Here is a 13,535-nt window from a genome sequence, read left to right as displayed (position 1 = left end):
TTCTCACTGACTTTTGGGCCTGCAGAAGCAAGTGCTACCACTCCAATTGGCTTTTAGACATGAGTTTGATATCATTCCCAATTTATACCTGCATTATTTATATATTTGTAGTACCATGGTAGAGCTGACCATTTCCCTCCTATCAAGGTACCTGTTTTTGGACCTCTCAGCATGCCATGTCCCCTTTCTTCTTGCTTCCTTTCTGATAACAGAAGAGGCAGTGCAGTGTTCTGGCTAAAAGCAAAGATTCTAGAGCCAGACTGTTTGGGTTGGAATCAAGCTCCATCGCTTATATGCTATGTTGCCTTGGGCCAATTATTCATTGTCTTGTGGCTCAGATTCTCCATTTGGAACATAAAGATGAATGACAGGATTGTTGTGAGGATGAAATGAGTCAATACGGATTGGATGTAGAACATATCTAGGTAATAGTAAGTGCTGTGTATATGCCATGAACTATTCTAGATGCTTTTTATACATGTTATTAATCAACCCTCACAATAATCTTATGAGTAAGCATTCTTTATTCTCATTTCACAGATGAGGTGCTGAAGCTTACAGAGGTTAACTAGTGTGAGAACATAGAGCTAGTAAGCAGAGGTAAATCTAGTGGAGAATTAAACACAGGTCTGTCCCCCTTTATAGTCCATGTTCTTTACTACTTACTGTATCTCCCATAGTAGGTAATGTGCTTTGTTTTTTGGCTTTTAGGTGTTGTTTTTTTAAAAACACATACTTTGCAAGCATATTTGGCAATTTTGATGCTACTGACTGCCTCAGGAGAGAATCTTCTCTCTCCTGACTATAGATACATGAACACTCAAGATGAAAATGGATGACTGGAATTAGCAAATTCCCAGAAAGCACTGGTAGCAATCACAGAAATAAAAAAGTCAATTTGTTCCTACTTGTCCATTGGCTTATTGCCTTAGACTTCTTGCTTTGTTATACCCTAGCTCAATTCCAGCTGGCCTCTTAGCCTCTGGCCTTATCCCATCCTCCAAACAGCTTTGGGATTCATCTAGCTAAACACACCACTTTTCAAACTTTTGCTCTAAATTACCTCTAAAAATGGAAAAGTGCTTATACCAAGTCTAGAGGAGGTATAGTTTAAAGCAGCTTGCTATAGGCATAAGATTTTGAAGACTTGTATTTTATCTTTAAAATTCCTGTGGGTTTCTTTTTCTAATTTTTTCCTTCAAATAAATGTTTTATTTTTAAATTTTATTTAATTTTTGTTGTGTGTGTGCAAAAAGGTGATTTTGTTAAAGCACAGAGACAGGACCTGTGGGCAGAAAGATCGGCACTGAGATTGTGAGGACTGACTGATTATATACTCTTGAGTTGGGGGAGGTAAAGGCAAAAGGGAGTTTTCCAACATGACTTTCATATGCTAAAGAAGACTCCAGAGACACTGGAGGCCTAGCTATTGTCAAGCTAGGATTGTGTTTTTCCTCTAGCCAGGTATTGACATCAAGACAGCAGGGAGTTCCTAGAGAAATGTTATACTCTGCCAGTCTCAAGTATTTGTCAATGGGCTGCAGGTTATAAGGAAATTTAATTTTACCTACCATTTCCTTCTTGTCTTTGTTCTTCACATCACTGTAGAGGGGAGGGTGATCTTGGGGCTCCAGGAAACTGAGTCTATAGGTTTCTGGAGATAGGTTACTGATAAGATTGCCCCCCCCCCCCTTTTTTTTTATAATTTACTAAGGCATTTGTAAACTGATGGAGACTCATGTTCTGCATAACTGTGATCTCTATCAGTTAACCATTGGTTTTTTCCTTTCCTTTGTTCTTGGGCAGCCAGGAGTGCCTGTGGAATGTCAGACATATCCCACCTGGGGCGGGGGTGTTAGCTTGTGCTTTGCCCTCAGCTTGCCTTTGGCTCCCACATCATTCCCCCCCTGAACCATTTTGACCCTTAAATCTTTAAAGTTGCTGAAGGCAGAGTATCTCATCTTCTATAGTTTCTTCCTGCTGAGTAGGGGCATAGAGATGTTCCTACCTTTGAGTCAATATTCATCAGTTGGGGAATTTATATATAGGAGTTACCAAAAGCAGAGGCAGCCAGCCCAAGGTAGATAACTATAAATTGAACCTCCTTGAATAGAAAGGATTATCTATCAGCTGGAAATTATGGCAGTGAAGGAGTCTTGGCAACATACAGGGAGACACTGGAAAAGACAACAAAATATGGTTAATATTATTGGAAAAAGCCCAATAAAAACAGCCTTTGATAGTTAATCAAATTTTCCTCAAGTCCTTCACTGTCATTTGAAGATAAATTTGGGGTCTTCCACAGGTTCACAGGAATAAGAAGGCCTGTCAGCTGGCATACTATATTCTTGTGAGGAAGGTACAGTTTAATTATTGATATAGGAGCCCATGGAGAATGTCCTTCTAATTTTACTGCAGTGGGACATAATATGACCTGGTAGGAGCCCTTCCATTTTGGGGTTAAATCCTCAGCTGTATTAGGATTTCAATTCTTTAAATAAACCATGTTTCCTGGGTTTATATGGGATGAGTTTCAGTAACTGTCAGATCAGGTTTAGGGAAGATATGGTTTGCATATCCATTTAGAAATTTATGAGTAAAGCACTATAGTCTTTACCTATTGATAGGTTTACAGGAAGAAAAGGCTTTTTGGAAGAAGATTGGAAACCTTAGTTTGGAGAGCCACAGCCAAATGTTTGAGGAAACCAGAAAAATTAGGATCTAAATAGTATTAAAATTTAACATCTACAGAGATGAGTTATTGAAACATAATTTTTCTCTATAATTACCCTCATTTCCAGAGGTAGCCAAATCAAGACTAATTCATCTCGTAAAACAAGTCCAGTTTTAACAAGCTTGGCTTAATTATTTATACAAGCTCAGCAAGAATAGCAATTGAACATATAGATCTTTTAAATTTGCTTTGCTGTAACTTTTCATAAGGAATCTAGATTGAACGTTTAGTAGACTCTCCAGGCCAGAAGTCAAGCCAAATACTTGCCATCAGACATGTCTACAATACCTGTAGATTTGGGCGAATTCCTCTTCATGAGGTCCCCAAGATATCCTGAGGTTCCTGCACCTGCCAGGAAATGACATTCTTTACTCACCTGGTAAGGCTGCTGGGAACCCTGTTACCAAAGTATCAGGCCAACATTTCCAAGGGCCTTTATTGGTTCCAAGCTTCATAAAGTCAACCTTAGTTCCTTAAAGCTGTCTGGTCATATTGGAGTCTATGCATGTCACTCTCACATATGACATTCTAGTTAAAGCCTTGGTAAAATAACCAGTATTTCCAATAGCGTCCTGGGACACCATGGGGAAATCTGAAGTAGGCGGTCCAAGGGGGTGCTCTTCACTCCTAGACATCTCAAATGTTTTATTTATAAATACTTTTAGATTTATATAACAGTTGCAGGGACTGTAAAGAAAGCTCCCTATTCAAAGGGAAACCCAGTTTCCCCTAATGTTAACATTTTATATAATCATGGTACATTTGCCAAAACTAAAAGATCAACACTATATATATATATATATATATATATATATATATATATATATAGTCAAAATGGTTCAGAGGGGAATGATGCGGGAGCCAAAGGCAAGCTGAGGGCAAAGCACAACATATATATATATATATATATATATATATATATATATATATACACACACACACATATGTATAATGAACTAAACTCCAAACATTTTGGATTTCATCAAATTTTCTATTAATATATTTTTCTGTTTCAGGATTCCATGTGATATCCCCTTAGTCTCTTCTGGTCTGTGACAGTTTCTCAGTGTTTCCTTATTTTTCATGGCCTTGATTGACTGTTTTAAAGAGTGCTGGTCAGGATTTTATAGGATGTCCCTCCATTTGGTTTTGTCTGATGTTTTTCCCATGATTATATTGGGGTTATGGGTTTTGAAGAGGAATATCATGGGGATGGAGTGCTCTTCTCATTATACCAAAAGGTACTTAATAGCAACATGACTTACCGCTGGTGATGTTAACCTGGATCACTTGGTTAAGGTCGTGTTTGTCAGGTTTCTTCACTGTAAAATTGTTTAAGTTTTAGTTTAAATTACAGTTAGTTAACATATGGTATAATATTAGTTTCAGGTGTATGTAAAATTATTATTTTTTCCCTTTCTCTACTCTGTTCTATAGATACCTGAGTCACTAAGCCCAGCCCACACTCAAAGGGAAGGGAATTAAACTCCACCTCTTGGACTGGGGAGCAGGGACATATATCATTTCAAATTATTCTGTAAGGAAGTTTTGCCTCTCTTTCTCTATTAATTAAATCACTTATTTATATCAGTTGGATTGTTAGTGTCTAAACATAGTACTTTTTACCCCCAAATTTACAAACGAATGAGCTTTTCAGAAACATGTGTATCCTGAGGATTCTGAAAAACACAGACAAAACCCATTCCTACTAGGTCACTTCTTGCTTCCTCTGAATCATAGGCTTTAATGATAGCTGTAAATGAAAAAAATAAATGAATGACACACACAGGTGAGCATGAAGATCATTAGCACTGTCTGAGGGTAAGGATGTTTGACTCTAACACCAGTGTCTGACCAAAAAGCTACTCATATTTCCTTTTGCTTTGTTTTGTTTTAAACAAAGAATCAACCTTATTGGACATTCGGGGTCAGTTTCTCTTTTTGCCCTTCCCTGTGACTTTGGCTGGTGTGAGGCCTGGGACTGCTGCCTGATACAGAGTGGAGGAGGCCTTGTTGATGTAGCATAGGCCAACCATGGAGAATGTGAATCAGGTGGTGAGGCAGACTCGGTGGGTGAGGCCGGATGCAAAAAGAGCCAACGGGAGGCAGAGAAGAATCTCATGGAAGATCTTTGCTTGGAATCCTTTGCCAAAGACAAGATTCTCCAGATTATTGAAAGCAGTCAGAGAGAAGACAAAAAGGCCAAAGCCCAGCAGTCCCCATGAATGGCGAGCTACTCGCTGCAGACAAGCTGGTGGCTACCATCTGCAACCTGGTGAAGAGTAGCAAGTACATGAGGGAGGAGAGTGCCAGAGAGGCACCTGCATCTTACCCTTGGGCCCAATGGATGCCTCAGGCCAAGAAATAAGGTAGCCTACCTGAGCCTTTGCTCTGCGCATGCGTCGGCCCCTCAGAGTTCTCCTTTTGATTCTCCTTAAGGCTCACAAAATCTTTCACGTTAAGACTAAGTGCTAGAGGGGTAGTTGATTCAGCCACTTTTGGAAGATGACTCTAAAGTATTCCCTCACAATGTCTTCAACAACTCAGTGACCTTTACCAGGCAGGAAAAAAAAGCAGAGGGAGAGCACTGCCTTTTTAAAGTGAGAAGCCTAAAGCTTGAGGCTCTGGCAACCGGGTATTTGGAAGGCTATTTTTTTTCACCAGCCGGAAATCACGGACCAGTTGTAGACCCGCTCCTCGGTGTTCTCATTGGTCCGCACCCAAGAAGAAGGCGGGGCTTTGAGTATAAAAAGGAGGCTGGCTGGCGGCCGCAGTTGCTTGCGGTGCTGCTGTAGGGTTGGGGTGTGTGGGTCCCTGAGTGAAGTAGTTCGCGGTTTTACAGGCGTATTAGTAGCTGAGGGGGTTCTCTGAGGGTTAAGGAGGGGGTGGGTGGAAAGAACCAAACTTCTCGTTGGATCTCAAGGGAAATTTTGGGTAGCTTACTTTAGAAGTGAAAGAATGAAGAAAAAGATGGGTATCTAAGCAAACAGATTAAGGAACTCGAAAGCAGTCATTTGCAGACCGAAAATATCTCTGTTATGTTATGTAGGATGTTATGGCCGCTTCCTGAAGTCACTTTATCAGTCATGTCTTCCTCGAAATACAGATAGAGGAGAAACTTTTATAGTTATTGGGAGTCCTGGGGGGGGAGGGGCGGTTCTTAAACTTTGGGGCTCCTGGGTGGCTTAGTTAAGCATCTGACTTCAGCTCAGGTCATAATCTCCCAGGTTGTGAGTTTAAGCCCAGCGTCGGGCTCTGTGCTGACAGCCTGGAGCCTGCTTCGGATTCTCTCTCTCTCTCTCTCTCTCTCTCTCTCTCTCTCTCTCTCTCTCTCTCTCTCTCTCTCTCTCTCTCTCTCTCTCTCTCCCCCTCCCATGCTTGCACTCTGTCTCTTTCTCCCTTAAACATTAAAAAATACAAAAAACCCACATTGAACCTTGAACTTTGAGTTTTCTTCTCTCGTGCTCAAACCTCGCTGAGAAGTCACCTGCTTTAACTGACTTGTGTTTAACCTCCCACTTAGAAGATGGTTGATCAAATCACTCTTCCAACTAACTTCAGTTGTATAAGCCTTAAAAGGACAGAAGTTTAGAGCTTCTATGCTCAAAGCAGATTCAGTAATCTAGCTTTCCTCACAAAAATTTCCTACTTTTTTTTTTCCTAGCGTTCAGTTGGAGTCCTAAAGTCTCTATTGGAAACTCCTGTCTAGACTAATGGCAAAAAGTGAGGACAAACCACCTCCTCCCTGCGTTAAGAGACCAAAAGTTAGATTGGCTTGGGTGGAAACCGTGGGAGAAAAATGTAGAATACTTTGGAATTACATTTCTTTGGGGGAAGGAATTGTCTTTAGTGACAAGTTGGTGAAGAACTAAAGCGAACTTCTAGCACATGTGGCTTTTGAGCCTTCTTACCAGGGAGTTAAGTTTTAACCACATTCATTTTGCAAGCCCTTGTCTGACCTGAAAATGATACAAAACCTGTGGGCTGAAACTTACCTACTTGTATGTGGAGCTGGAGGGGGGAAATGTATTACCTCTCCCTGAACTCTTCATTTAATGTCAGAATTGCTCACCTGAGATCACTTTTCTGATGAGGAACGGATAGGAGCTTTTGCAGTTGGAATAGTAAAGAAATTTGACTTAGATGGTTACCTAAAGCACCATGAGGATTGTGAAGTTTCCTTGAGCTTATTAACAAAATGTCACAAAGGAAGTCGATAATGTGGCATCTTTGTAACAAACTGATCAAGAGCATCCTAGGTGACAATCGGGACTATGATGATTTCCCAAGTGCTACCTAGCAAATCGTAGTGTCACCTGTATAACAAAGTGGTCTCGTAAAAAATCGCACTATATCCAAACTATACCTAGGTCTACCTGCTTTAAGAAAAATCTGGAAAAATAAAGTAGGATACACAACTTTGTCTACCCTCACCCCTATCAGTGGGGAATTAATTTTGATAATGTACTTGTGAAGGAAAGCCGGGCTCAAGAAGAGCAAAGATCTTGCCTTGTAGACAATGTGCTCAAGACACGTATAGTTCTGGGGTTGGCAATTTGCTTGACGCAGAATCACTTGACCGATGAGATCTGGGGTCTTGAGTCCCAGCTTTTCCAGAAGATGCTGCTGCTTGCTAACTGACGGTTATAACTAGAACTGGGGTAAGGGGAGGGAGTGTTCCAGCAGGATGAGGCCCAGGGATCGCAATTAATGGCTTTGCTTCTTCATGGCTGCCTAACACTGAAAACCAATATTCTCGTTACTCCTCCTGTAGCATTCTCACCTGTAATCATGTCTTTACTGATGGCGAAATTTCTCTGCTTTCCAATAATTCCAGAAACTGGTATACTGGTGACTTAACTGGCAATGAAGAATTCAGTTAAACTTAGGTGAATTCTAAGATGAACAGCATGGTATGTTTTGTCTACCAGTCCCCTTTCCATTTCTGTAAACTTCATTAAATATAAAAGTGAAAGGAAAAAATGAAAAGCAAACCATATACACAACTTCAAATCTACAAAATACTTCAGTGTACTAGACAAAATGCTGACTTCCCAGTAGAAAACTAACTGGAGACCCTGAAAAGCTTTGCTTTTCTCCTTAAAAATGCAGACCAAAACAACACCTACTGTTTGCCTATTTAAAGGACTCCACTGCAGGTGGGCCCTATAAAACTGGTGTCTGTATGTTGGTGTTACTGCATAGGCTTCTGGAGCCACTTGGCTCTAGATATCAAACTAGGGTATGATGAAGGGTTAGTAGTCACTCTTGTAAGACCATAATTGAAGAGTGGGGAGAAGGGGTTCAATAACACCAAGCTTCTTAAATGTCAAACTTCTAGAACAAAACCTGGAGCAGTGCAGGGTTCTCTGCCAATGGGAATTTGGCCATGCTCTAGGACCTTTTTATCTGTGTGGTTACCTCCGAGCTGTGGCCTGATGTGCATTCTATCTGCTTTCTGGCCACTGGGCTCCGTTCAACCCAAACCTCTTAAGTTTTTTCTTGAAACTTGCCTGGGATTTAGCTCTTCATAACTCCAACCCCGACAAACCCTTAGGGTGGCATTAATAGAAATTCTTCAGCTGTGGCAAGACGATTTTGCGTTCAACTCATTACTTGGGTTTCTGCTTAGTATTCAGTGGTTACCCAGAGCTGCTTCACACCAGAGTTCAGTGCTACCTTCCCAGGAAATTGGTTGTTTGCTTAGTTTATTTCTTAGCACTAAATCTTAGTGTCTGTAGTCAGACCATTATCATTATCCTAATTGTAATCAGCTACTCAGACTAGAACTAAGCAAGAAGAGTAGGAAAACTATTAGAGGTGAGAATTCAATGATAGAAATTGTAACCAAGTAAACTGAAATGTGTGCCTCGGAGAGAAGCAGTTTCTCAGAAGGGTTTTTGTTAAAGGCAGCACTCTGAATATCAAGATCCTCCCCCCCCCCCCCCCACCATAAATCTTACATGTAGCTGATGCATTATTGGCTATCCTTTTTTAAAAAAATATAATTTGTCAAATTGTTTAACATAGTGTGTAAAGTGTGCTCTTGGTTTTTGGGGTAGATTCCCGTGGTTTGGCTATCCTAACTCAAGCCAGTAGCTTTTGGACCTTTGTGTGTGCAATCTTGATACATAAAAAACCTGCTCTAGGAACAGGGGAGAAATGTACATTTTTATCAGCCTACTGCCCCAGAGAATATTCAAGGTACTAGGGAACATAATTTGAAAGTGTTTAAAATATACTTAAGCTTGTTGAAGAAAAAATACTGACGCATTAGTTTTAAAAGGAAAAAAAGTCCTCATTCAGGAAGACACTTCAAGCTTGCAGCTGTGATTACAGTATTAACTTCTCAATTCTCCCAGTGCTTCTAGGGAAACTCCATATCTTTAGGCCTCATTTCATTTCCTCTACGGCAAACTTAAGTTTAAGTAGAAATGAACTCACTCTGGGTCTTTGGCTTCTGTGATGTCTGTTCCAGTGTTGTCAAGTCTGAGGTCTTGCATGAAATGGAGATGGAATTGGAGAAAAGGCTCACTGGGAAGCTTCAACCTTCACTATGGTTCTGAATCCTTTGAGGCATAAAGCAGTTTGCTTACGTAATAGTCCTTTCACAGACCTGATTCTGTTTAACTCCAAAGGCTGACATTTTTTTCTCCAGGGGAAAAATCCTGTAGAAGCCTGTGGGTGGGAGCTGTGGTGGCCGGAGGTGATCCAGGTCAGTTTTCCCTTCCCCCACCTCCCAAACCTGACCCATGGTCCAGGAGACTGGTGACTGCAGCAAGTGACTGGCTGGGAGCAAATAACTCTTCTCTGAAGCTTGTGTTAATGTGAGGCTGGTCTGAAGGCAACTAGATTCAACAGCCCTGTACTGAGCACACTCTGAAAGGAGGCCTTGCCCTCTTAGGAACGTACAGCACAGCTTAGGAAGGAACACAAACACCCAGCTGTGGCCGAAGATGCTTAACTGCAACAACTCTCCACAGAAAAGGGTGAGGGGGGAGGCTGGCTGGGAGTCAGAAATGAATTTCACATCTGGCTGTTACTCTCCGAAGTAACTTTGAAAAGTGTTGAGTAGACTTCTCTTTTGGCCTAAATTTCCCTTGCAGAAAAAACCATAAAGGCTTGTTTAAAATCTGCTATGGAATCCAGGCACAATCTTCCTCAACTGCGTGATAGAAAGGGCTTCTGAAGAACCTAAGGATGGAGTGAAGGGAATGAAGCTTCACTGCAGTAGCAGGAAGGGTCTCACTTCCCCAGTGGGATGGCCTGGGTGGAAGCAAGGCCAGGTTTTGAGTGGAAGGGTGGAAGCTTGGAAAAGCCCAGGATGGTTTTTGGTCTGTGTGCTGCTGCTGGTGAGGTTTCTAGAAGCAGTAGAGAATTCTTTGAGGGATGTTTACACTAGGTATGATCAACTAAAGGACAAGCAATCACTGTCTAAAGATACCTGATGATGTAACATTTTTGTTCTCATGTCTGAGGTTTAGGAATTCCCAGGTAGATGGGATGTGGTATAAACAGAACAATCTTGTGATCTTGTCTAATTCTCTGAAATCAAGTTCTCATCCCAGAGAACCCTCAACTTCTGAAGTAGCATTTGTGGAAAGCTTCTAGATGACAAGGTTGTTGGCACATAGTCTCCTATAAATTCTTTATAAAGACACTAGAATGGCGCTGTCTGAGACATGTGAAACACAAGTACAAACCACATACTACAATCCTAATGACCCCATTAAATGAAACTCCGTTTTAACCCGATAGACAATCGATTTCAACATGTAATACAAAAACTAAAGGGCTTATATTTTGGTACTATTTGTAGTTGCTATGCATCTTAAACTTACAGCACATCTCCATTCAGACTCATTCAAGTGCTCGGTGGCTAGTGGCTATCCCATGGGAATAGATAAAAGGTAACATTGGGGGGCCTACTATCCCTCTTAAACTTCACTTCCCATGTTTTAGATGTTGGTCCAAGCTGACTTGTGTAGAAAGTAGTTTCACTATTGCTGCCAGTTGAGTTCAAACCTTTCAAGAGGGAAATTCCCAGGAATCAGAACATTGGAACCATTTAAACTATTTACTTGGACTTTGTCAGAATGATTGCCTTTGTGTTTATACCATCATACATCAGCAATATGGCCATCTTCCACACCCCTAGCAATCATTTTGATTATTGTTGGCAAACTTTGTCCTGGAATCTTCAGGGCCATGTCTAAAAGCACACAGTCTAAAGCTTAGTTTACTAACTCATGGCTGTTCTAAGTAGAGGAAACTGGAAAAATACCACATGTAGCTCTTACTTTTTGAGTATTTTCCAATGGAGTTAGTGATATCATAAAGAGAACAAGTACTTAAGCATTTAATACCTAACCAGAGCCTCACTCACTACCACCACCGCCCCCCACCCCCCACCTCCAAAATGCATACCAGAGTTTCTTCATTGTGGGAGAAACTACCTCTTAGTGTTGAATTCCACTCCAGTTAGGCTGGTGATGGACTGTTACCAAAACCCTTCATGAGCCAACTGAAGTATAGATTCTGATAAACTTAACAGGACTGGAGATGTGCCTGCATAAGGACCAGTGTAAGTGGGTATCAAACTGAATTAAATTGTCTTCAGAGTAGAGAGGAATCCTCCTTATAACAACTCCTTACTCAAGACTTCCTAGGTAAACTGATTAAGCCTGGATTGGAATTTAGAACTGGGCTAGTCCCTGCGCCCCCACCAGGTGTTTGCATTCATTGGCAGTATCTAAATTGGCCAAGGGGAAGTTGTGTTGGGAGCAGGAAGGTGAAGAGAAGCATGTCTCTTCCTCAGACCTGTGTTAAAAAGCTGTGGTGAGGCTGAGCCCCAGGTTCAAGTCGGGCAGCTTTACGGTCAAGGTGTCCAGTGGAATATGGAAGCCTCACTTAAATATAGTTTGGTCCTCACATGGTGAAACATATTCTCACATACCCTTGGCACCTCTTAGAAGGTAGGTTGGGCAGTTGACATAAATAAGGCCAAAGCAGAACTGGAACCAACTTTTTCATGAACCTCAAAGCAGAACTGGAACCAACTTTTTCATGAACCTATCTGAGGTCCAAAAATAATGGAGGGTATTTGGGGGAAGTTGTGATACTGTGGGGGTGGTAGTAGGCATAAGCCAACAAAATGGGTTTTGATATCATGCCCTCATTTATAGTCCTAAAGGGCTAAAACATGAGCAATCAGGGGTTTCTGTTTTGGAGGCATATCACTTCAAACAGTACACAATGCAAAGCTTTGTGAGATATTTGAGTGGCTACAGAATAGAAGCAGAGTCAGTATCTTTACTGTCTGTACTAATTAAGGAAATACTTCATAATTGATAAAAGTGATGTACTTGCTAAGATGGCAAGTCCCTTAGTGGTGCGAGTCCCCAGCAGCCCCAAAGTTGAGGAATGGGAGCCTAGGAGCAGTGTCAGTGTGGAAGTTAATAATGCAGGTGGCCACCATTGAGATCCATGGGGTGATTGAACGGCATGCGAAGCATCTGCCTGATTCTCAGGAACTTCCCAGCATTGTTGGGGGTGGGGGGAGGAGGAGGAGGAGGATGCTTGTGGTATTTTCAGGTCTAGATCTAGACCTCCTGTTGATGGCCAGCATGCAGATATGTGCCTTGTTATATCTTGGGCGCAGACCACTCAACCACCCTTGAGCTGCAATAAATCTCCAGAGGCCAATGGAGAAGTCATCTGGAGGTACTAGCTTTTTTTGTGGCAAGTCATAGCTGGGGGGCGGAGAGCATCACTCAGCTGGAAGCTATACTGTAAAACGCTTTGAATGATTTGGCCGTTACTAAGATGTTTTTGAATAACTTAACACTTGGCACTAGATCACTGGCTTTGTTGCTAAATACCTTAAATATCCTACCTAGTTTAAGAATTAGACTTTAAGCCAAAAGTGTGTGTTAACCCATTATATATCTGAGGGAGCTGGGATCCCATTTACCTTGTCACACGTTGATAACGCTGACCTGGAATCTCCGGTGCTTTCTCCTCACTGCTGCCTCTCTGGATTGTTTCTTGATAGTAAGGATAATGAATCTCAAGTATTACCTGTGGCTTTTATGGTTTTAAAATTATGTATAATAAACTATGTATAATACTTAAAGCATTTTCTGGGAGTTCTTAACCAGTTAGCTTATATAATAGGCCAGGCTAACTTGTAAGTAGGAGGCAGTAATAATGCAAGAGTGGTTTCCTTCACCTTGTGGGCCACTAGAAATGAGGCTTTGTAGAGACAGCTAATCCTTCATGGTAACTGGAAAAGTTTCTACAACCTGCAACGCCTTGTCAAGTTACCTTAACCTGCTTTTACTGGCAGTTACTGTTTTTACAGGCAGCACTTGCTTTGTTTTGAAAACTACTTACTACTTTGTTTTGAAAACTACTACACTCTCCTAGAATAAGAGTGGTCCTGTCCCCTCTACCCAGTCTTAAAATAGACTTCAGTATTTTTCCCAAGCTAAGTTTTGGCCCCCAATCCAGCAATAAACATTTGTCTAAAATGAGTCTTCAAATGCCAATCATGGTCTTAGCTAATGTAACATGATTACTCAAAGACAAAAATCCCAGAGACTGGTGACAGATCTGTCTTAGGGGGAAGGTAATTCTTACACATTTACTGTTATGTAACTGCCCTTGACTACTGAAACAGAACCAGTCTTTTTACTTAGGGATTCTCTTGCTCTCAAAATAAACTTAAGCAGGACCCACGGTGCCAGACATGGGGCTCAATGTCCCCCACAGATCATGACCTGAGCCAAAGTCAAGAGTC

The 13,535-nt window shown here is 41.3% G+C and overlaps 1 pseudogene; it reads right to left on the bottom strand.

Moving 5' to 3' along the window:
• Positions 1-4,468: 4,468 nt before the first annotated feature.
• LOC128776458 (keratinocyte-associated protein 2-like) lies at positions 4,469-10,944 on the bottom strand (annotated as a pseudogene).
• Between the last annotated feature and the right edge of the window lie 2,591 nt (positions 10,945-13,535).

Source organism: Panthera pardus, unplaced genomic scaffold, assembly GCF_024362965.1.
Source record: "Panthera pardus isolate Hobbes unplaced genomic scaffold, ASM2436296v1 HiC_scaffold_13, whole genome shotgun sequence".
Lineage (NCBI taxonomy): Eukaryota > Metazoa > Chordata > Mammalia > Carnivora > Felidae > Panthera > Panthera pardus.
This window is presented reverse-complemented; position numbering and strand designations above follow the sequence as displayed.